Source organism: Lacerta agilis, chromosome 6 (assembly GCF_009819535.1).
Source record: "Lacerta agilis isolate rLacAgi1 chromosome 6, rLacAgi1.pri, whole genome shotgun sequence".
Taxonomy (NCBI): Eukaryota; Metazoa; Chordata; class Lepidosauria; order Squamata; family Lacertidae; genus Lacerta; species Lacerta agilis.
Genome location: NC_046317.1, coordinates 46,161,724 through 46,184,766, shown reverse-complemented (window position 1 = coordinate 46,184,766; position 23,043 = coordinate 46,161,724). Strand labels below are relative to the sequence as shown.

Below are 23,043 nucleotides of genomic sequence, written 5' to 3'. Positions count from 1 at the left end.
CTAAAAGCTGCTTTTCAAAAGGGGTGTACTGAACCGTGGGCAATTTACGAGACCAAAATCCTAGGGGGACGCGCTTCCCCTGCAGGCTTTTCTGCCACAAGCTCCAGACTGCAACTTCCTTATTTGCAGAGACTTGTAACTCAAATGGTTGCCCTTTAAGGTAAGGACCTAAAGGCATAGCAGCTGCCACGGCCGCTTTGGCATCAGACAGAGCTTTCTCCTGCAGCTCCCCCCATTCAAACTGAGCCTTCTTTCGTGTCACGTTATACACGGGTCTTAGTATCTGGGCTAGATGTGGTATATGCTGTCTCCAGTACCCCATCAGTCCTACCAGCCGCTGGGCTTCGGTTTTGGACGTAGGAGCCTGGAGGGTAGCGATTACATTCAGAACTTTTTCAGGGATATGCCTCACTGGTCCAGCCCACACCACCCCTAGGAATTGTACCTGCCGAGCAGGGCCCTGAATTTTCTTGGGGTTGATCTCCCACCCTCGGGACCGCATATGGTCAATCACTGTTATTAACCCTTGCTGCACATCTTCTTCCGTGGGTCCCGAGATAAAGACATCATCAATGTAGTGGGCTAAAAACAGGGCTAGGCTCAGTGTAATCTGCTGCAGGTCCCTAGCCACTAGCCCATGACATAAGGTGGGACTATGCAGATACCCTTGCGGTAAGACTTGGAAAGTATACTGTCTTCCCTCCCATGTAAAAGCAAACTGATCTTGCGATTCTGCATCAATTGGGATAGAGAAGAAGGCATTTGCTAAGTCAATTACCGCATGCCACACCCCGGCGTTCTTCTCAATATGTTCTAACAAAGTTACCATATCAGGTACAGCTACGGCCAGGGGCGGGGCATGTTTGTTCAGTTGACGATAATCTACCGTCATCCTCCATGTACCGTCAGGCTTTTTCACTGGCCACACGGGGGCGTTAAAGGGAGATGCAGCCGGCCTTAATATCCCCACCTCAAGGAGCCCTTGGATTGTACGAGATATTTCTTCATGGCCCCCTGGAAGCCGATATTGTTTAACATTTACAGGCTTGGCAGGTGGTGGTATCTTGAGTGGGGTCCACTTGGCCCTACCTACTGTGATTGCTCTGACCCCAAAAACGTATCTTCCTAGCGGGGTATAAAACTCCCGACCTTGCAACAGGTCTATCCCAATGATGTACTCTGGTACATGGGATATGTAGACTCTTGCCCAAAAGGGGAGCGAATCCCCCAAAGCCACACGCAGTCTTACTCGGGTGGTGAGTTCTTCCCCATCCCCATACGCGTTAATATATACAATCTCTCCCTTATGTTTTGCTGGATTACCATATATCAGAGTGACCTCAGCTCCAGTATCCATGAGAGCTAACACTCGCTGCACATTTGCTTTGGACCAATGAATGGTTAAGGGAATGTGTGGGCGCGGGTCCCCAGGGATAGCCGTCTTTATTGGCCTCACCGCTGGAGCCCTGCCACACCCCTATCCAGTAGGTTGGGGTATTTCCCACCTATGTTCTGACAAAGAGGGGTACAGTGACTCCGGGGGTGGGGCAGTCGGCGTAACCGTGCCCCTGACCCGGGGGCCAGTCCCCTCCTTTTTAATTTTCCCTGCACATTTTTGCTTCCACAAGTTGTACATTTCTGCAGTGGGAATGCCATCTATATCTTCCTTGCGAACCCCTGCTTCCAATAATTCCAAAAACATCTGCTTCCTCGTCACCTTAGGGGTGGAGGATGTTTTATCTGTCCTGGTGAAGGACTTCTTATCAGTCCCTGACTTTCCCTTCTCCTGTGCTATTCGGGCGCGGGGTTTAGCGACATTTTCTCTCTCTGCCTCCCCTAATTGTCCTATCAAGAGAGCAACTTCACCAACAGGTCTCCCTTGGGCGGGGCCCAGCAGCGCTAACAATGGGCCACGCATATGTGAAGGTGCGCCCTTTAACAGCCGCGCCCTCATGCCGGCAGTGAGACGCTGACTCTCTGGTCCCTGGAACCCTTGCTGATAGATCCCAGCCTGCAAAGCCATGCCACGCAGCTGTTCTATGGCTTCCTCAATGGTTTGCCAGGGGCCTGGCTGTTCTTCCCAATCCATTGGGGCGGGGTATCTGGCGTATACAGCCTCTACACACCACTGAAATAGGGAACCTGTTGCACCCAAATTAGGCATGCGCAAAAACTGATTAACCAATGTATCACGAGATAGGGTTCCCAATTTTACCAGCTCCTCCCCCGTCAAGTAAAGACTGGTAGTTCCCTGGTCCCACAACCTAACCAGCCATTGGCTCAACCCCTCCCCGGGTTTTTGCCTGTTTGTCTTTGCCATTTCCGCCAACTCCTGCTGAGTGTAATCCCGTACTATCCGGGTGGCCTGGGCCGCTTGTGGGTTACCTGGCGGTCCCTTACTCTTGTTGGTCACTAGAGGACGTGCCTCAGCAACCCATTCCTCTTCATTCCCCTCATCTTCTCCCTCTGTCCATTCTGACTCCTCATCACTAGAATCCCAAATGTCCCCACTCCATGTCTTGGGGTCCCATTCCCGGGAAGCAATGAGGGCTCTAACCTTCCGAGGGTTAGGGATACACTTCTTTCTTACCCGCTTTGGGTGTTTCATTTTAGCGAAGCGAATAGCCATAGTGGCAGCCCGCTCCTTAGCCAGTTCTTCCCTCCCCCGAGCGCTTTCTAGCACCTCCTTAAGAATTGCCTGCTGGTCCTTTAAAGCAGCGATGTCCTCTAATTGCTGCTGTACCTTCCTCTGAGAGGCTTCTAATTGCTCCCAAACACTCCGGAGCGCAGTGAGTAGGACCCATCCAAGCCCCCCCACTGTCTTCTGCCCCGCACCTTTCTCTATCCCCATTAGCTGCAAACACTTAGACACAGCCATAGGGGTAGCACCTCCAAACCCAGCCATCTCAGCATCCCATGACACTGGTGGGGTCAACTGGTTCAAAATTTGAGCCACTGGTGCCCAAGCACTAGTGCTGGGCCAACCAGGGATATGGCTCTGGCCATCCTCCTGCCTAGGGCTTTTCTTCTTCCACCAGGGCATTGTCTCCAGATCCTGCTCACAGCGCCAAATGTTCTGCCAAGGGGCAGGGTTCTCCTTTTTTTGAATCTGGATCCAATAAAACACACAGATGGAAGAAGAACACAAAAAAAGTATGCTTTAATTTTCTAGATACAATCAGACAAACGTAGCGTACCTGACCAACGCCCAAACACAAATCTCCTCCTCTTCTGCCGCCCGGGGCTTCAAGAGAGCAGCGGGAGAGATCCCTCACACCAGAAACCCCACAGCACCCAAGACCTAGTCTGTGGCGAAGCCCCAATCTGTCCCCTCCATTCCCTTGCTTATATAGCCGACTTAAGTTTGATTGTTTTCACCTGGCCATCAGGCACCATTCCCGAATGGTCAGGGAATCAGGCACCTGAGTGTGGCTTGGCCAAGGTCATTGGCAGCTGAAGGTGTTCTCGACTAATTGCATCCTCCTCACAAGCAACCTTACTTTGCTAATTAGAGGAGGAAAAGGGAATAGGACATGTAACCTGACTCCTCGTGATTACAAAGATCTTCCGCGAGTTTCCACTACAGTCTCTTGTTATGTCAGAAGCATAAATTCACTCCATTTCTATTATCTATTTTTTGCTGTCATTTTTGGAGGGCATGATACCATGATACCAACTCTTTCATTTGAACTGCACTTTTTTGCAGTTGCACAGTTGCCTAGTAACTGTAGATGATGATACAGAGTGGGGAAGATCATGGCTTTCACTTCTTTTAAGCACAGAAAATAAATAGAATAAAAGCAGATATTCTATGTGCTGTATTCTGTCGTCATGGACTTGGAATACAGGATCATGGCGTATTTACCCTTCACATACAAAATTTTGAAGCGTTTGCTTGTAGATGGAAACTTCTGTGTCTGCTCAGGGGAAACGGGTAGTCAAGTCAAGCTCCCCCCTCAATATTACCTGTTTTACCTAGACTTCCTCTAAACCCTTCTTCTTCCTATATTTGCATTTTCTGATGTTCAGTAGTAGGTGTTAAATTCCTTCCTGCTTTTTCTGTCTCCTATCCCTTATTTCAGACAAGTGGAATATCTGGGCTGATCTTACTCAGTATAACATGTTCCTGGACTGCCTGATCAATATTCCCATTACCAGTTTTGATGAAGGCAGTATAGAAATCTCATAAACAAACAAGCAAATTAACAAGATCAGTTAGTGCCTCTAACTGCACAGTTTTCAGCAGATCTTTAGCCAACAGGCTCATGTAAATAAATTCTTTAGTCAAACAGGCAAACATTTAACATTTGAAAAGCTGCCCATTGCAAAGGCTTGAATTTGAAAACATGAGCACAAAGAACTATTATAAAACAAGACACACTCCCCCCAAATAACCATATAGTTGGGCAATAGTTTTTATTTGCACCAACCAAAATGTCACAAAAATTATCATCTGTACCTTGAAACTGAGCCTACAAGTGGTCTCATAGCTGCCACATTAGCCTAATTTCTGTCCCCTTTTATCTTGTTTCCCCCCTCACTCTTTTTTGTGTAACATCATGCTTGACGAAGAGTTCTGGAGAACTCTAAAGCTTGCCACACTTTTGTGACATTTTGGTTGGTCCCGAGAAAAGATATTGCCTACCTGTTGAAGAGACACTGAGTTCATAGTTTTATCAAACACGAGGAAGGTAAAGATTGTGAAGCACTTTGTAAATGGAAGGTGATCTAAATAGCAGTAGCGACAGCAGCAGTAGCAGAAGCCCAATTGTTTAAGTGGAAGGGATTTAATTGGTGTCTTAAATGCACCAAGAGTGCATTGATATGTCTGGAACTTCAGTATGTTTCCTAAGAATAATTGCATTTGAATATTATAACAGGTATAATAAAGGAAATAAGCCTTAACAAAATATATATATTCCCCGAAGAAATGGGCACGGTCTTCTTTTTAAATAATTGCACTGTACCTGTGAAGTTGCCTTATAAAATGCCACAGTATTGATTCATCTAGCCCTCTATCCCATCTGGTAGCAACTATCCATGACTTGAGGCAGAGGTACTTCCCAACCCTGCCATCCGAAATCCTTGTAAGTCAAAATGCCAAGGACTGGGTTTGGGTTCTACTTACATGCAAGACATGACGGCTACCAATGAGCTTTGGTCCCTTAGTACTTGGTAGCTGAGTACTTAGCATTAGGCAATTTGTGTTATGTTTGTTTTTCAAGGGAAAAGTTGAATAGCATGGGTGGGCAGACATATGCAACACTGTACCTTGGCTGAATCTGCTTTGGCTGGACACCTACCAGTACTGTATGTATCAAATCATGACATCTGCTCTCTCTCAGCCTTGGAATATCCTTACCGATTTAGCTCAAATTTCCTGACAAATGCTGCAGCCCTCAACCCGTAGAAACCTGTGACTGCTGAAGCCATTCAGTAGACAGATCTTAGTCTATGCCTGCTTCCTGCTGAAGCATAAAATCACGTTCTTACTCATTTCTTCCTGCTGCTGTTGTCACTGGCTTTTCTCCAATGGTTGTACTGCAAAAATAGTTGGTAGCAGGAAAGAACTAGATGCAATTCTTATCTGTTTCCCGTCTGTCTGTTTCTATGGGAACAGAAATTAGGTGCATGAGCAAATAGAGTCACTCAGCTGCTCCTGGTAGGTTGTGGTTCGCTTCCATTTTTATGGTTGCAAGCTCTGTTGAAAGATAATCTGAACTTGAGTTCCAGGAAAAAAGAGTTTTAAGACTTAAGTTTCCAGGGTTCTGGCTGATAATGCAGGAGGTTTGAAGTAATACTTGTGCCGGTCATATGTTTGACACTTTCTCACCCCCACCGCCATTTAGTTATTTGTGAGGTTTGATTTTCTTCTAGCAGGTATGTTGCTTATCTCTAGAACCTGAAAGGGGATTCTGAGACACCATATTCGCAATCTTTGTTATATAAATAGTTAGAAAGTGTTTCTCAAATACACATTGCATAAGCTTAAGTTATGCATTTATAATTTTGAAACTATCAAAAGTGTGCAACTTAGTAAACGTAGTATAAATTTGTTTTAAGTATACACCATTATGAGTTTGGCCAAAACTGCGAGAGGCATGAGTTTGGCCAAACTGCGAGAGGCAGTGAAGGATAGGCGTGCCTGGCGTGCTCTGGTCCATGGGGTCACGAAGAGTCGGACACGACTGAATGACTGAACAACAACATTATGTTGCATGGAATTTTTGGCATAAGTGTTGGAGTAGTGAGCTGTAACCATTGCCACAAATCTGCACAACTACAAAGTTGAATGCAGGGCATTAGCCATGTATTATATATTTGATACCTTCATCCTCCTGCTTTTGCATTCCAGACAAAAAGCAATGAGAAGGTGTTCTTGCGACTACAAGATAGTCTTAGGTTTGGACTGGTGGCTTATAAATTGGAAAGGCCTGCATTAAAATGTAGTCTGATTGCAAGCTGTTGGTTGTCTTCTGTCTTTGCTCCCCAGCATGTGGATAATTTTGGTGCTCTAATTTGAAAGGCTGCCTGCATTTTAGTCGAATTGGGTCGTTGAATTATTCTCTCCATGCATGAGTGCTGGTGCATGAGGTTAGAGCAAGGCTGAGCTTGCTGGCCCAACCCCATACTCCTGGAAGACATTCAGTAATGTGAGGCTGATCAAGATGCTGCCAGAATTCCTAATTGAAGAAAATACAAATGCATCATCTCTGCCAGGAGTCCTCACTGGCCCAGGACTCACTGTTCCATGCAACCTCACTGCAGCAAAAAGTTGTATCTAGAACTGTATGTGCAACACTTGCAACATGTATGTGATTGAAGTACAAATTACCTTGATAAAATCAGGAGAGTGATAATAGCTCAAGAGCAGCTAGTAAGTCCTAATCAAACCACATGGGATCAAGGAGAGCATGAGTGAAGTTTCTTTCATGCAACAAGGCTTTCCCTTGCATCTGTTCCACTGCAATCAATTGCACTCCCCTACATGTAAGGGACCCTCTAGGATGGTGGGGGATGTGACGCGGGGGCTGATCCTGGAGGATAGAGATTGAGGACTCCGCCCCACTGCCCTCAGGAGCAGAACTGTATTTTGCTTGTGAAAGAAATCATTTGGATCATAACCATTATCTTGGATGTGTGGTTCATTTCTTGAAAGGCAGCCTTGGTTTGTTAGGGTGCTATTTATCAGAAGTGACTGTACTGTATTCCCACATGGCTGACTAAGCTTTGCTTGTGCTGGTTTTCTTCTAATTGTATTTCAGCTCTTGCAGGCTGAAGCATCATGACTTACACACAGCCTTGTTGGGAGGGTAGCTACATTGTTCTCCTGCAAATAACAAAACTGAATTACTTTAATAACAGGCTTTATTTGCTAAATAACTTGGAGGTTAAGAAGTCTAAAATAGCAGTGTTGGACTAATTATTGTAGTGTTCTTGTCTCTAGCCCATTAATTCTTTCAAATAATTGCAGCTCTCTATTTTTTAAAGAAAGAATTGCCTTGCTGCAAGCTACATTGCTCCCACTTTACACTTTTAAAAGTTTTTGGCAGCTAGTCTCTCTTTCTTTTTGAACATTTGCTTACATTTTGTTATTGAATTAAGCAGAAGTTTAGTCATTCACTAGTTTTGGGGCACGTGCTGGAGCATTGTTGGCTGCCTTATTTATTTTACTTACGAAATATGTATAAACCACCTACTCGTATAAAATATAAGTATAATAAGTCATAAGATACCAGAAAAGCAATACAGAATGATCATAACATGACTGTCTCTTCTTAAGAAAAAATTAAACAACCAAAAAGTCCTGTTGGCATAAAAAGGTCTTCAGAAGATGCCTGAAAATTAGCAGCAAGGATGCCTGCCAAATCTCGGCTGAAAGAGTACTTCTCAGCATGTGTACCAACAACCCTAAATGCCTGACTTCTTGCTGCAGCTAGTCAGATTTCTGAAACTAGGGGCAACTAACAGCACTCCTCCATATTATCTTGGTGATTGAGCTTGGAATATAGGGTTCATGCTGCCTATGAGATATCCTGGACCCAGATTGTTCAGATCTTTGTATATTAATACAAAAATACTGAGCTTGGACTGGTAGCCTATGAGCATCCAGTGCAGATGTTTTAGCCAACAGCATGTGTCACCGCTGCTGTCTTCCTCTGTTAGCATGCTGCACTAGCTGAAGCTTTTGGACCAGACCAAAAGGGCAGGTCCACATAGAGCGTATTGCAGTAAGGCATTCTCAAGGTTGCTAATGCATGGACTACAGTGGCCAGACTATCCTGATGATGTGCACGCAGCTGTTCCTAGAGTACAAGACAAAGCTGGTAAAAGGCCCTCCTAGCCACAGAAGTCACTTGGGCATCTAATGACCAAGATGTATCGAGGAATGCCCTCAAGCTACATACCTGCTCCTTCAGAGGGAATACAGCCTGTCCAGAACAAGCAATTGGTCTATTTTCAAGGCCTTAAATGAAAGCTGATTTTTATTTTTTTACAAAGCTGATCTCCGTGGGTGATACCCAAATAAGCCATAGTTGGAGTAGTTTCTTTGAAATCAGCAGATTTCAGTTACTTAAGACCATTGATTTCAGTGGGTCTACTTCAGTGTTTTTCAACCACTGTTCCGCGGCACACTAGTGTGCCGCGAGATGTTGCCTGGTGTGCCGTGGGAAAAATTGAAAAATTACTTTATATATAGTCAATATAGGCACAGAGTTAATTTTTTTAACATTTTCTAATGGTGGTGTGCCTCGTGATTTTTTTCATGAAACAAGTGTGCCTTTGCCCAAAAAAGGTTGAAAAACACTGGTCTACTTTAAGTATGGCTCATGTTGGACATGAAAGCCATTTGCTTTTTCTGAGCTGTGTTGCAGAATCATGGCACACACAGTATCAGTCTCATTAAGCAATCTTTTAAAGCCCTTTGAAAGTTGAAAAAGTAGATATTTGTTACCACTTGTAACAACTTGTACTTGTGTCTTAAAGTAGATATTTGTTACCACTTGAGGGCAGTAGATTTCTTTTTTTGGCATTCTCTAAAAATTATGTTTAACCCTGATCCCTCCTCTATGGATGGAACATAAATATGTGTGAAACAGTATGAAATGATGTTCTTCCTGCTTGCTTTTCTGCGCTGCAGCTTTGATTATTAATGTAACATTCTTGCTTTCCTACCTTTGGAATAAAACATGGCACTATTCTTCTATCTACCTGTCTCCCAGGTGCTTTTCAAGATTTTTTTTCAGCGTTCCAAACTGAAAAGATAAATTGGAGGCAGAGTAGTTGAATGACTCCACATTATTATAGTACACATTGCACTTTGCTTTTTAAAGTAATCTGCTTTCCTTTAATGGAACAGAAACATGTTCTCTTGATCAACCCTGACCACCTCCTGCACATTAAAAAAAAGTGCCCTTTCTCCCCCAAATAGCCAACTAAGAGTTTTCTTTTCTACTCCTTGCTTGTGGTAAACTTCAGTTTCCTGAATTACAGTCATCTAACCAAGGGCCTCAACCTAAACACTTAATACTCAAAGTACTTACCTGTACACACTAAACTTTTGCCATCACCAGGGAATGTGTGTGGTGTATGTTCCCCAATCTATCCCACTGAAATGCTGTTTTGAATACGGGATGATATGTTTAAAGACCACTGGCTCTCTATTTTGATACCTTCCTGAGGCCAGAGCCATCTCAGGAGGTGCAAGATGCAAATAGTAATTAGTTCCATTTGACAACCTAGCTATGTTCCTTATTAGGAATTTTTGCATGGAAACCTTTTACTGCATTTGAAAATGTTCCACTACAGCCCTGGGCTGTTGGTGTTGATCACAGATGTGTTTTGCTTTACTTGTGTGGTGGCTGTGGGAGGGCTGTAGGACAGCTCAACAGCTGGACCTGCTTGCTATTTCTTGAAGATTGTGCTATGACACAGTCCTATTAGAGAATTGCTGTGCTTCTGCTTAATCTGGTTTTGTTGTTGCTCTTAATCCACACTGTCCATACTTTCCTTATTGGGGAATGTTGGAAATATCTAATGTTTCTTTTAAATTTGTATACATTATTATCAATACATATATAATAAAGAACCCCCAAATAAAAGGAAGAGGTGATTGACTATGTAATAAATAAATGGAATATATATGATGATTCTCAATACTGAAAAACATAGATACACACTTACTATTTTTGCTTGACAGCACCAACGCTCTGGAAACCCTTGCTTACTGACATTAGGCAGGTACCTTCACTATGTTATTTTCAGTGCCAGCTAAAAACCTTTTTGTTTGGTCAAGCCTACTCAAAAAAGTAAAGTCATGCATTTTCATGTGTAATTTTATTTTATAATGTATATTTCAAGCTGCTGACTTGATCTAAGTTTCATAATTTTTTTAGGTTAACTTGTTTTTATCTCTCTCTCCCTAGTAAGCTGTTTAGAAGGTTTTTATGATTAAGTGGTATACAAATTCCATATTATAAAGTATGTGTGTTGGTTTTGTAGATCTTATTCAAATTATGTGGCATTAAATAATACCCCCCTTTCAAATTTGTGCAAATAGGTTTTATAAACAAACATCTTATGCTGACTGCTCTTGCAATTGGAATTAAAATGATTTCTGTTTTTTAAAACTTTCATTATTAGTAACTGGTAAATTAAAGGCAATGATTCTTTAGCTTTGGTAGTTGTGATCTGTTTGTACAGAAATTGTGTGCTTCATTTGCTTTGATTTTTCTTAAAATAAAGTAACAAATAAAAATTGCCATTTCATTTTTCAAAATACTGAATAACAACAAGGTTATTTAATGGGCACTGCAGAAGCTCCGTGATACTAGATGTTGTGTGGAAGTTTACAACCTCAGTTGTCATGAGGTGAAGGGCAGTGTACTACAATGGTCAGTATTCCTCAGTTTGTGATACCGGTAAATGCCGATTCATGGAACGTGCTGGAGTGGTCTTTGAAATCAATAGTGATATCTAGCATTTGCTGCCAGGTCTTATTTGCACTCACTCTGTTCCAAGCTGTATTACTATAGTGTCCTCTTTCTTGCAGTAGCATTGGGTACGGTGATCTTGAAACCGTATTCAGTTAAGATTGTGCAAGTAGCAGCCCTAAATAATTTCTAAAAATTAGCAGAAAAGGGGACAGGGCACACCGGCAATTTCAGAAATATATTTCAAGGAATGAAAATTAAACATTTTATGAAGAAACTTTAGGATATGTTCAATTCAGTCTTGAGAATTAAACAGTGCTGTTCATTAATGGTATGAACAGGAGTACCATGAGAAAGGACTCTTACATATTTTCTGTTTGTTCTGCAATTGCTGTAAGCAAAAGTCTCTTAACTATAAATGACTTTTTAAATTTAATACGGTTCTAATTTGTTTATTGATGATGATTTGATGCACTTGGTATAAAGCTTTCTTGGTTAGACACTTTTTGGGGGGATAATCATTGATAGTATGATACCCAGTTCCCATATTACGCTGTCCACATGGAAGAAAGTCTCTTCTGAGTTCAGTGCATATAGTGGTTACTCACAATGTTTCCTGAAATATACAAGGAATTGGAGCCTGAAAAAGGGCAAATGAGCTCCCTGTTTACAATATTTATATCCATGCATAGGCTACTGGACTGGGCATGCTGGGATTCTCACCTCTACATTCTGGAGTCATATATCATGGGAGCTTTTATGCAAGAAGCAATTAGATTTAAATAAAAAGGAAATATGTCCACTTATTTTCCATCCTGACTGCCCACAGAAATCTGGGTTGTTTTACTCTGTTCTCTTTTTGCAATCAGTGTTGTAAGTACTTTACAAATTCAGCATTTGTTTTCAGTTTTCCCCTCCTGAGTCACCCTCAAATGCACTTAAGATTTTCCCCTCATACTGGATTAACCAAACAAATAAATATTTGTCATATGGACTCATTCAGTATTAAACAGTTATTGGCACGATTTTCAACTGCTGTCCCAAGTGAATACCTTCAGTTCCTTTAGAGAGTTTATTTACTATACATTAGGCATAAATGCCTGATTGGTAATCAAAGGTAAGAGGAGAAGCTTTGGCAACCAAAGCCTGGAAACTTTTCTTTGAGCTTAAACACAGATTTCAAGTGCCCGTAGCCTGTGATTCTGTGCATACTTACGAGGATGCACAGATTGTGTCTTGTTTGGAGGGAAACAAAGCACAAGTGCTGGGTTGCATGTATTGCTAAGCCATCTGCTCCAGGGTTTGTTTCCCTGTTTGACTAAGATTGGAGTCAAGTGGGAGAGCTTGAGCTGCATGTGCGAGTACACAGCTTATGGACAGCATGGTTAAACAAGCCATAGCTTGTGCCTTAGCACTGTGTCAAAATGTGGTCCCTGCCATTTAGGAGTTCTTTTTCTGAATTATTCTGAAAATCAAGTATTTCTGCAAGAATCAAGAATCAATTATACTTATTAAATACATTAATTGAAGGCTAAATTCACATGCACATAAAGTTGGATGGGCAACTTTTTTGGCCCTGAGGGCCAGAGGTAGATCAGGGGCCACACACTGATTTGCACACGTACACACAAACCATAGCTGTCCCCCACTGCTATATACATAGCTGTCAACCCTCCCTGCTGTATCCCAGTGCTATAATAAGGGAATTTCCCGCAAAAAAGGGAAAGGTTGACAGCTATGACACAAACACACTCCTTCCCCATAGCCTTTCCCCTCCCCACCAATGTCTGTCTGTCTGTCTGTCTGTCTGTCTCTCTCTCTCTCTCTCTCTCTCTCTCACACACACACACACCAAACACAAACACAAACACACTTTTATCTCAGCATGGGAGGAGACATGCAATGTTTGTTTTTTTAAAAAAAATATTCATATACAGTTGTACCTTGGAAGTCGAACGGAATCCGTTCTGGAAGTCCATTCAGCTTCCAAAACATTTGGAAACGTTGGCTCCTTCAGCCAATTGGAAGCCGCAGAAGCCCCACCAGACGTTCGGCTTCCAAAAGAACGTTTGAAAACCTGAACACTCACTTCTGGGTTTTGATGGTTCGGGAGCTGGAACGTTTGACTCCCAAGGCATTTGGGATCCGAGGTATGACTGTATCTCTTTATCTCCCCACTCCACTCCTTATCTCTGGCAAGTGCTTCCTTCTGCTTTCCCTCGCTTAGATTGTCTTTCTCCACTGCGGTGCTGAGTTCCATTCTGATCCTGCTTACTCTTGCTACATCTCGCTGTTGTATTATTTCTTCTTTTGATCATCGAGTGTGCAAGGTAAAGTGCAGTATAGATGCTCTAACTGGCACATCTATGGTTGGAGGAAGCAAAGAGTAGGGTTGACAGAGGTGGCAACGTTGGCTCGGTTCTGTAAGGGAGGGGTGTTTTCTTTGGTTGTTTTTTTTTTAAAGTAATGGGTGGTTAGCAAAAGTGAAGTTGTTTTGGTGGCAGGGACGGTACCAAATGCAGCTGTGGCCATGGCAAATTTAGTGACAGAGATGGGGGTAAATTTGACAGCAGTAGAAAACTGAGAGGCATCCAACTGGCCACAGGGGGCAGGGGGACAACTATATGTAGCCTGTGCTTTGCTCTTTGTGGTGTAAATGTATTATATTTACATTTACAATATATTTTTATTGGGGATATTCAGGAGGACGTGTCGCCTTCTGTATTTTTCACATATTTGATGGGGTCATTTTTAGAGAAGTCATGGGACTATCCCAGAGTTATTGTGACCTTTTGTCATGGATGAATGTATACTGGGAAGGAATATATTTTATACTGGCACTTGGCAGAAACAAGCATTTCAGAAATAGGGATCCTTTAAATAGAAATATGTACTCCATGTTCCTTCACTTTCATGCATCTTTTTGTGTAAATAGTACAGGAGTTTGTTTTCAAAAACTGCCTACTTGATTATGGATGTAAAATTACCAATTTCTGAGTAAGGTGAACACTCTGCTCTGAATAAAGATACTCTGCTTAATGAAAACACATAGTGATTTTCAGCAAAGCTGCTCTTGAAAGTTCATGAAATTCCAAACTGCTAATCTTAAGCAGTGTTACTTGACTCCTGCTCCATGACCTCAAAGCCATTTTGCACATATATATACTGAAAATTATTTACATACATGTAACATTGGTGGAACACAATGTTTACCATAGCATGTATTATGTGCCAGGGAGTTGGAGATTTAGTCACTGTTCCTTGCCACATGTATATTTGATAGCAAATGTCCTGACTCCCACCCAACACATACAGACAGAAGTTATTACTTGCAGGTAAGAAATAGATATTTATTCTGGCAAAGTAATGTTACTGACTTGGTAGTCATGATTCAGGAGTTCAGGAGCAGGGCAAGAAGTTCAGAACTGGATGGAAGGTGATGAAGATGTCCCATCAAGGTTTCACTTTCCTCCTGCCAAGCTTTTAAAGACAAGGCATGGGATGTTCCCTTGTGAGATTCTCTCACTTGTGGGAATGCCAAAATTGCAAGCTTGTGCTCTCTCAGGACAAGAAGATCTGATCTCCCCAAAGTAGCTACATTTAAAAAACGAAGGAATTCTATATTTCCACATTAGCAAATGTTGGATATTCAGTGAACTTTTAAAAGCAGTTCCTTTGTGCAATTAGTTTTTCTCTTTATTCTCTATAAATGGGGAAAATATAATTGTTCATAAAGTTTACATAGGTTAGGTCTGGCAAAGGCGAACAACTTCATATCCCAGTTGCAGGACTAAATGAAATGAGAAACCAACTTGATAGGCTGCAGTGTGCCTCTTAGAAGCTGTTGCATGCAATATAGTTTCATATTTACTTTTATGCTCCTCCTAGCAATATATTGTGTGTATTGTCAAAGAGGACTTCTGCCTGCTTAACACGAATATTCAAGGTTAGCTACTTAAGTGAAAATTGAGAGGAAGGGACTTTAGAACTGAATACTGTATTGGACATAAAAGACCTGCTTCTGAAGTTAATTATTTGCTCACCCAAGAACTAACATTGTACATAAGGGTTGAATCCAGCATTTCCACAAGCAAAATTCTGTTCCTGGGGTGCTTCTGCTGGCAAATTAATTTCATGGTTTCCCCATATAGTTGTGGGGACACTCTGGAACAGTATGGGAGGTGGTGAGGAGTCTGCAAAGGAAAAGTTGTCTATGAAAATGGCCTGCCCCCATTCCCCCCAGTGGGAGCCTTTGCTGGATTGCAGTCCCATCTGTGAACAGAAGGAACCCTTCTGTTCATGGAAAGGCAAGTCAGGATCCAGTCCTGTGATGTTAGTTGGCTTTGTGTGTACCACTTGCACAAATGTGTTCCAGATTAGGTTTGCCTCTACATAGACATTTTATAGTCTATGTTCATTGTGGTGATGCCACTTCATTCCAAGAGATTAAAGCCCACTAATGTTACCCTCGGGATATTTATGTTGGAGAATGTGCCCTATGAGAAATTGATGTTTTATAACTTTTGAAGGCGAAAAGAGAGCAAGTGCTTAGCTATTTGTTCCTTATGCCAGTAGAGGGCACTGCTGCTATATATTATTGCATTTGGAAGCGGTGATGACAAGTTGAAACCTGTGAAAAATTGCATAGAGCAATTGGGGAGTGGGCTTGTGGCCCTTGCTATAAAGTTGTTGGAGCCTTCCTATTCCCTTCTGTTAGCTTGAAAGTGGATTCCCATATGGATCTAGAAAGCTGTCTTGGACATTGTGTGACCGAGCTTTCTAGTCTTCTAAGGGAGGCTCCCCTTTGAAGGGACGTAAATAGTTTTTGTGAGGATGGGTAGACTTCTGGTAGCTGTAAGGGTTTGATGTGCTAGAGTATCCCAAACCCTCAAGCCTCTGTACTTGCTGCATTTGCTAGTTAGAATTGTATCTTGCTTGTGCCCACTTTTCTTTCTTATTGCCTTTTTATGTGCCACTAATATGCCTCCTGTGCACACCAGTGCAGGCATAGTAACCAAGTGGAATCATGCAGTTCCCACCCCAATACATTAGTGCAATTTCAGATAATGCTCGGATTAAGAGTGAAACCCCCGGTTGCAAGGCTCTGTGTTCGGGGCTGAATCACCAGGTGCTCAAACACATACTGTCAGGCATCTTTTTGTTTTGAGAAACGGACAATCCTCTACATGTTTATTCAGAAGAAATATCATAGGTTTTAAAGGGGTTTACTCCTAGGTAAACAGGTACAGGATTGTAGCCTTAGTCAATATTGTCTGTTTCATAATTTGAAAATAGTGTAAGGGATAATGAATATGCTTATAGATTTAGATTCCAGCAAGCTGTCAGCATATTCAAAAGAATAATTTGGAAATATCAATTCAGTATTCCATTTGATCTTTTTGGTCAGTTTTTATATTCCCACACCTAGCAGAATTATCTGTTGTTTCTCTCCTTCTTTCTCTACTTTTTTTAAAAAAATAAAAAAAATATTTTTAGAACTACATTCTGCCCGACATTACTGTCAGTGAAGAGCAGTATATCTTTATCACACATGCCCCCAAAGGGATGCTTTTCATAAGAGATTGCCTTTCAGCCTTGAGTTGACTTGGAAATCTTTTAACTACAGAAACTTTTCAATGAAAATTGAATTGAAGAGGTAAGGCAGCTGCCTCATAATACCAAGATTAATAAAATAACTGCTGGTGCTCTGGTACTGGAAATAGCCCAGTAAACTGACATAACTGTAAGCTTGCCAATCCCATGTGAGCATGATACCTTGCCTCTGTGCCTGACATTAACAGGTGGGTGGAAATATTCCAAGAAGTGGTTGGGAGGAAATGACAGATACCTTCTCAGGTCTGCCTTTTTCCAGGGTTTGAGCAAGAATTCATGGCTAAACTGTGTGGGCAGCTCCTATTTCTGAAGGGTTATTCATGAGAATGTTTAGTGACAGGTTTGACTAGAGGAATGGAAGTGTTATTTATACTGAATCACAAGAGATGCTCTGTGAAGGTGTATGGTCAAATAAACAATACAGAACTCAATTCTTGTTGGGCTTTCATGGTTTTATTGAGCATCTCCTGTGACCTCTTTGTCTTCAAACATCTCTTAGTTCATTTGTGATGAATATGTTTGCGTGTTTGTACACACACTTATTCATTTATAAGATTTCTTACCTACCCTTCACCATAAAGTCCTAAGGTGGATGACAGCACTGAAATATACAATTATAGAACCAAAGAAAACCATCACAATTATAAAATACATAAAACCATTCAAATATGGAATGGAAGAGTGAGTGTAAATTCTGCAAAAGAGGTAGGCACCACAAAACAAAATAACTTAACTGTCAAATGCAAGAGTAATGATGTGCAGCTTCAGTTTTCAACATTCTGTGCGGTGAAGATGCTAGATGCACACACATGTGACCTTTCAGTAAGTGGGTGGGAACAACAAACCTGTCAAATGTCTTTCCTGTGAAGATCTCATGCTTAGTTTGCCTATAAGCCTCATGCTATTGCAGATCTCTGCTGGAACAGAACACCCTATTAATATACTGTTGTTTGGATAGATGGTGGTTGATATGAAATGAAGCTGACACTTCCCCCTACTTATTGGGGCTTATACAGGAACTCTGCAACTTGAACAGCTGATGTAGAAGAGACTTGGTGACTTACCACAGGGCTTCCAGATATTTGTTGCTAATCTTCATGGTACTCTGATCAGATAAAACATTTCTCTCTGCATTTACACTTTTGGATGACATAGGATGTTATTCTTCTCACTAGATCATGTCTTTCCCAAGTGCTAATTTGAAAGGCCACATTGTGGTTTGGTTTTCATACTCAGTGTGGTGCAAGGAATGTGGTTCTTTTTGAAAATGTTCCAGCTCTATTTGTCTAGGGCTGGAGTAGTTTGCTTCCTTGTCATCTGCTCTTGTTTAATAGTCTCACAGCCACGCTGCTTACAGAGCTGACTGGTAACTCGCAGAGCCTGGTCTCTGGCTTTTTTAAAATGTCCAAACTTTTCCCATGAAGCAGATCCTTTTCTGCTCTGAGATCATGCTCCCATTTGTGGGAATTTTCTTTCATTTGAGTTTCTTGGCCTCTTGTCAGAGCTGCAGTGGGCTTGCTTAGTTTTTCTGCTCGGAAGCTTTCAAACCAAGTAACTCTGTCAAACGGCCCTTCAGCCAAGGAGGACTGCTCTGACCCTGAACTTTAGCCCTGAACTTTGGCTTTTTTAGTCCTAAAATGCAAGTGTCTTGATTTGTGGATCTGTTTTTACTTTATTATTTATTACATTATAGGTCACAGGGTTTATGGAAGCACAAGTCTAATCTGTTTGTAATTTTTAGTTTAGAAATATTGCGTGCTGCTTTTGGTCTCTGTATGTCATGCCTTTTTTTCTCTGCAAAGTATGTTCACTCCCAGCTTGGGGCAATGATCATGTAAGGCAGCGGAGGGCCAGGAACAACTTACAACTTGCAGTCCAAAGTTACAGCTGTTGTGAGTCAGCCAGCCAAGGCCTGCATCCATGAGGGCAATAGTAGAAAACCAGAGGCATTGACTGGATCTGTTCAGTGTCAGCTTTCATTGAATAAATGTCTTGTTCAAGCCCTTGTAATGAAGAGAGAAGTGGGGCACTGCCACTTCATACAGAAAGGGTGTCTGGGAGAGCTCTTAGTCACCAGATAGTTTAGTTTATCTCCCCTGTTTCTCTCTTCTTTCTTGTGCTCCAGTCCTGCCTGCTGCTTGTTCATATTGTCAGCGGAGTTGAGACAGGCAAGCTTTATCTGTAAAGCTGTCATGAATGAAATTGCTGACAATTCTCTAGGCAGCTGAGCTAGAAGATTTTAAGTTTTGGGAGATTTTGGCTGTAAAATTCCTTTCTGAGAAACTGAGAAGCATTGTTGCCTTTATGGGAAGAACGTTCATTTGAGAGATGTCTGGCATTGTCAGAGTTTAAGGAAAATCTTCCTTGATTCATAGGGGACTATTAAATTTGGGATAAATGTTACTATTTTAAGAGGTTTATGTTTGATCTGCTCTTGTACTTGACAAAGGGATCTAATGATTTCGTATCTCCTCTTTGGGCATATCTGTAAGAAATGTGTAGTACACATATGCAACATGCACATTTGCATGTTTATTTAATTTGCCTTCTCTCCTTGTGCTTTCCTTCCCCACCTTTTACAGTTCACAGAATCACATATTTTATTTCTACCTAACTTGCAACTACTGCTTATATTTCAAAAACTAGTTACAAACCATTTGTAATTCTGCTTAAACCTGATTTGGAATAATTGCCATGGGTATCCAAAGAATTAAAAAAAATACTACATTGAACAATAAAATATAGTTGCAAGATGGTTCTTTACTTCATTCACAAGGGTCCTAGGAAGCCTAGGCCTTACCAACTGAATTGGCTGAGCATCTTTTGGGTTCTGAAACACACACCAATAAACAGTTAAAATTCTTGTTCTTTATCGGCCAGTTTGAGATGCAGTACCTCAGTGAATCCTCTCTGTTTACCTGTATATTATTTCAGGCAAAGATGGAATGAATGAACCAGGCTGTACAGGGAACTTAAAAAAATAATGAGTTCTCACATATATATGTTTGTGTGTGCAGATGTAGGCATGACCCATGTATCTCACTCTGTGGGAAGAGCATCATGTGGTAACTATAAGAGATGTATTTTGCTAGATGACAGCACTTAGATTTTGAGAAATGAGTTTTTAAACTCTGAATTTTATAATTCTGTTTGTAGATTCAAAAACTTTTTTTTAAAAAATGGGACAATATGAGTTTTCATGCTTTCTTTAGAGCCTTCAGGGTCTACTTGGATGGCTGCCATCTTTTGTTGGCGAAGCAGTTTTGTGAGCTTGCAAAAACCTGGTGTTGTTGGGTTTTTTTTTTTCCAGGGGTTACCCTTCAAAGGAGGCTATTTGTTTCCAAGTAAGGGGACATGCACAGTGACTATGTGCGTGTGAGTGTACACAGTAAATTTAGGTTGAAGCAACTCTGCATCTTTATAAACTTAATGAGTCCCATCTTTCAGTGCATTTTAAAAATAAAAGAATTGCTTTAGGTACATATGCTTCTCAGTTGGGCCTCACAGGCGCACCTCCAACTTTTGTGGTCCATGGGGGTAATTTAGTGAAACACACACAGAGTAAGACTTTGTAAAGCAATCTCATTTTAAGGAGGTAGTTTATTAAAGTAGAAAATCCAGAATTTATTGGAAATGCTTTTTACAATCAGATGTTTCCGGCTGCTGGATCCTGTTGCTGCTTTCCTTCAGTAAAGGGAATAAAAATGCACCATGGGCCCCTTTCTCCTGTCAGTTTGGACAGGCAGCCTGACTGAGGCTCAATCCATATGTTAACTTGCCAGTAGCTTCCAGTCCCCCTGTTTCAATTCTGCCATGTCCCTCTTTCCAAAAACATAATACATGGTATACTTCAGTGTGTTTGTGTCTGTCTGTGTGTGTGTGTGTGTGTGTGAGAGAGAGAGAGAGAGAGAGAGAGAGAGAGAGGACACAGAACACTGGATTGTGTCAGGAGGCTATTTCCTCATCAACAGAACAGATCCTATGTGTGTACAGTTTGTATGTATGTAGAATCTGGCAAGGATTGCTCTCCAATATCTGTACTAGCATGTGTTGCCTCAAAAGGGCTGTTGTTTCTGCACCTTTGTAGAATTGTCACTGCAGTTTATAAGTCATCTCACATTCCCGAGTGCTGCAAAAATATGGCTGATGGAATACTTGGAAAGCAGTGGTTTTATTTGTGTCTGCACATCGTGTGGCTGCTTGTGCTTTTGTAAGTTTTATGCAATGTGGAATAGAGCAAATGGAATTGAATGAACTTTGGACCATACCGGAGCAAGTCTACATCCCTGTTAGATGTTAAAACTCTCTTAACATGTTGTCTTTTTATTTCTCTTTAAAGCAGAGTACTATGAACAGTAGAATAAATAAAGGAACAGTTCCACCTGATGACAATGTGAATAATTTTGTAGCATGTGTTTCAGTGCAGTTGGCAGCGTTCAGTTCATTTTGAACAAAGGTCCATAAATTTGGTAATAACTCTGGAGGAGGTGTGGGTGACTGCCAAAAAGCCTTGAGTGGCTGATGCAGGGCATTCATAGTCCAGACAAATAAGAAGCACCAAAGTAAGACAGGATGCTCAGTAGTTGATGGAATTCCACATTATTATTATTTTCAGATACGAATCTGAACAAGGGTCCTGAAACTGATGGGTGCAGTCCACTGAATGGCTGGGTGCTTTTGTGTGGGTGCATATTGAGAAATCCCAAACTGGCTCTAAGCATGGGAACAAGAAGAATAAGCCTTCCTTGTGAGCTGTTAGTAGCTAGAGCAGTTCCTCATAGGAAAAGGGGTAATGCATATATGGTGTGGTGCCCCCATGCAATTTTAATAGGAAGTGGTTATATTAGGCTGCAGGGATCAGTGAAGTGGACAAAGCTACCTCTTGACAGATTACTGCACACATTTTCTTGACTATCCTCTAATAACCATATTTACTACCAACTAGCTTACTGTGTGTGTGTGTGTGTGTGTGTGTGTGTGTCATTTTAATAGTGGGGTGTCAGTGAATGGATAAAATTTTGTGGTCCTATCACTGCAAAAGAAACAAAACATACATGGAACATTGTTACATGTGATTTTGACAAATATATTCTGAGGGACTCAAATTTCAGATTGGAAAAGAGACTTAATAAAGACTTTTAACAGCAATTTCAATATTCTATTTTCTCAGTGTGTTCAGAAATTAACTGTTGCTAGTTAGATGTTTGCTTTTCATTATTTTCCATATCAACTGCTAGCAGATTATTTGGAAAGGACCATATTTGAGTAGACCTTTATTTCAGGTTGTTATTGAACCAACGATGCATGCAGAATTGGTTCTGTGTGAACGAGGAGTTTCTCTAATCAACACATTTTCACAATAATGCATAAGTAATTTCTAGAAGTTAACAGCTAGAATTCTTCCTAATGTTCTCACTTGTGAATGAAAGCTTTATTTTGTGCTTCTAATAATGCCTTGTTTGGTGTAACACAGTTAAAATGCTGTGTGTATGCATATGCGTTTCTTGTATATGCTTCAATCTTAGTATTTCTGTGAACTAAATCCAACTTGGAATGGAGAAGGGGATCTGGCAGTAGACTTAGCATTGACTGCGTGAAATAGCAGGGCACTGTTCCAGGAAGCAACACATCATGTGTTAATCATGCTTTTTAAAGAATTTATTCACAGATAATGGTGTGTGTATAGGAGTTCTAGGAATAGCCACAATCTAGTTAATGTTGTTGTGTCAAGTGGGCTTTACGTCTAGAGCAGATATGCATGATAGATGTTGACACTACAAAAGTATTACTTCATTGAGTTTGTGAATTACAATGTGAGGTTGGAGAAACTGCCTTATCAGTAGGAGCTACTAGCTGGAAATTTGTTCTGTGATCTTGTGATCTTATTTTTGAGATGGAATCGAAATATCGAACACCTTACATAACACTGATCCGATTTGCATGCAACACTGAATAAACTTTGGTTTAGTGTGAATGAGCAAAATGTGTGGACTACCAGATCGAAGATTGTGCTCCTCCTTTGGTCCTCCTGCTGCTACACTGTCTGGGGCTAAGCCATGGTTTGGCTCTGCATTAGGTGAATGTACCAGTTTTGATAATACATTTCTTCATTGTTGTCCAATGTATACACTTCTTTAAAGGAGCCACCAGATTAGTGTTGGTCCATCACTATGTTTGGCTTGGGATTACCTGTGGTATGTAATGCAAAAACTGCTTCAATCATTTATTAAATTTCAAGTATCTCTGCGGGGCCTGTGGTTTATTTTGTGATTCTCAGAACTCTTTCCAATACAGCATACAATCTGTACATACAAGTCTAAACCTTTGGAATAAAAATGGTTTATTGCTAAACATGATTCTGCTGAAATCATTATTCCTTTGGACACAGAATATGTCCAAATGGCTTGAGGGATATTGCAAGGAAAAAGAAAGTGGGAAATGAGTCTTATAAAACATAGAATATATTGGGATCTAAGTCAAACTTGAGAAAATTCAC

At 41.2% G+C, this 23,043-nt stretch overlaps 1 protein-coding gene across 11 annotated transcripts in view; it reads left to right on the top strand.

The window, feature by feature from the left end:
* The window catches only part of ST3GAL3 (ST3 beta-galactoside alpha-2,3-sialyltransferase 3), a 174,844-nt gene that overhangs the window by 22,320 nt on the left and 129,481 nt on the right, over positions 1–23,043 (top strand). The gene's annotated exons all lie outside the window — the stretch shown is intronic.